This window comes from Nicotiana tomentosiformis, chromosome 3, assembly GCF_000390325.3.
Source record: "Nicotiana tomentosiformis chromosome 3, ASM39032v3, whole genome shotgun sequence".
NCBI lineage: Eukaryota > Viridiplantae > Streptophyta > Magnoliopsida > Solanales > Solanaceae > Nicotiana > Nicotiana tomentosiformis.
In genome coordinates, this window is record NC_090814.1 from 79,035,706 (window position 1) to 79,038,221 (window position 2,516).

Consider the following 2,516-nt stretch of genomic DNA (forward strand, 5'->3'; position numbering starts at 1 on the left):
GTCAAACTTCCCAAAAATTCATCTTTCGGCATTTTAATCCTAATTCCACTACGGACCTCCAAATAATTTTTCGGACATGCTCCTAAGTCCAAAAATCACCATACGGAGCTATTGAAATTATCAGAATTCGAATCCGAGGTCGTTTACACATAAGTCCACATCCTGTCACTATTTTAACTTAAGCTTTAAACATTAGAACTAAGTGTTCCAATTCATTCCCAAACCTCACCGGACCCGAACCAAGTTCCCCAGAAATTCACACAACAACTGTAAAGTATAATTTGAGCAGTAACTGGGAAAACAGGGTTGTAATACTCAAAACGACCGGGCAGGTCGTTACAATTACAAGTCTGGGAAAAATGTGGTCTATAATTATAATCCGAGACCAAATACAATAACAAAAGGATAGGAAAGGAGAGACAAGGTCTGTGAAACACGGCACCTACCACTGAATCTCCGGAAAATCGACTGTGCGAAAGAATCAACACCCATTGTATCCGGGATCACCTAGATCTACACACGAAGTGCAGGGTGTAGTATGAGTACAATCAACTTAGTAAGTAACAATAATAAATAAAGAACTGAAAGTAGTGACGAGCTTCTCAGCTAAGTCCAAATACAATACTTTCCAATATAAAAGAGTAGGCATGCTCTCAGTTCAACATTTAAGATTTCACTGAAATTTCATATAATGTTTGATCAAAATAGAAAATAATATTTTTCCGAAATTTCCAAAATAGTGATATATGACAGCTGAAATGCAGCAAATAATGAAATCAATGCATCCTCTCAGAGTAACAGTCACACAGTCCTCCCATTCACTCCAACCTCACAGTCACTCTTTCCTCACAATCACTCTTTCTTCACAGTCACTCTTTCCTCACAGTCACTCATTCCTCACAATCATTCATCACTCGTCACTCGCACTCGGCACTCGCACTCAGTAGCTACCTGCGCTCACTAGGGGGTGATTATAGACTCCGGAGGGGCTCCTTCAGCCCAAGCGCTATATCAAGCCAATCATGGCATTAATCAATAAACATACTGCAGCGTGCAGCCCGATCCATAAATATCCTCACAATTAGGCTCTCGGCCTCACTCAATCATCAACCTCTCCAGTCTCTCGGGATCTCAAAAATCATGATAAGCAGCCCAAAAATAGTGATATGATGCATCAATAATAAATAAGAGAGATTGAGGTATGATATAAAATGAATAAACATGACTGAGTGAAAAATTACAATTTGAACATATTATTCAACCACAAAAATGACCCCAATGGGGACCAACAATAACAGCGTATGCCTAAGCATGATTTTTAATACGAGTCTTAGCTCAATTTTCTCTAACACGCAGAGAATGTACGGATATCAACAGATTATCCAACTATACAGTCCCATGGAATTTGACCAATACACAATTCCTATGGTGCACGCCCACATGCCCGTCACCTAGCATGTGCGTCACCTCAAAACCAATCACATAACATATAATCCGGGGTTTCATACCCTCGGGACAAAATTTAGAACTGTTACTTACCTCAAACTGTGTAATTCTTTATTCCTCTATGCCCTTGCCCCGAGAATTGGTCTCTGAAAGCCTCGTATCTAGCCACAATTAATTTGACTCAGTCAATACCAGTTATTGTAATTAATTCCATTAGGAAATACTAATTTTCCAATAAAAATCCAAAATTCACTCAAAAATTGCATGTGGGGCCCATGTCTCGAAACCTGACAAAATTTACAAAATATGAACGCCCATCCAACCACGAGTCCAACCATACAAATTTTACCAAATTCCGACATCAACTCGACCCTCAAATCTTCAATTAAAGTCTTTGAAGATTTCTACCATTTTCAACCCAATCTTTACCCATTTGAACTCAATAATCTTTCCATAAACCTTATTGGTATGTGTATGTATGTCACAACCCGAAATTTCCACCTTCAGACCGTGATGGCACCTAACATTTCACTTGCTAGGCAAGCCAACGTTAGAATAATATTTATCAATTTTTAAACAATTTTTAAATTTATTAATAACAAAGAACGATTGCGGAAGTAAAGTCTGAAATATAGTGAATAATCTATAAAAAAACAACGGTGTCTAAATACCATCCCATAATTGGTGTCACAAGTACACGAGCTTCTAAAATAAATATAAATAAAGGTCTAAATAAAATAAAGCTATATAGAAACAAACACACAACTAAAGTAAAATAGACGGGGACTTCAGAACTACAGACGTTGTGCAGTTATACCTCAAGTCTCCTCCGAGTAGTTGAAATCCGAGCAAGCTTATGGTATGCCGCTGGGACCAACTCCGAAATCTGCACAAGAAATGCAGAGTATAATATCAGTACAACCGACCCCATGTACTGGTAAGTGCTGAGCCTAACCTCGACGAAGTAGTGACGAGGCTAAGGCGGGTCACTTATATTAACTTATACGCAATATTAGTAACAACAACAAATAATAGAAATAAATCAGGTAACTCATTTATAATAATTGAAG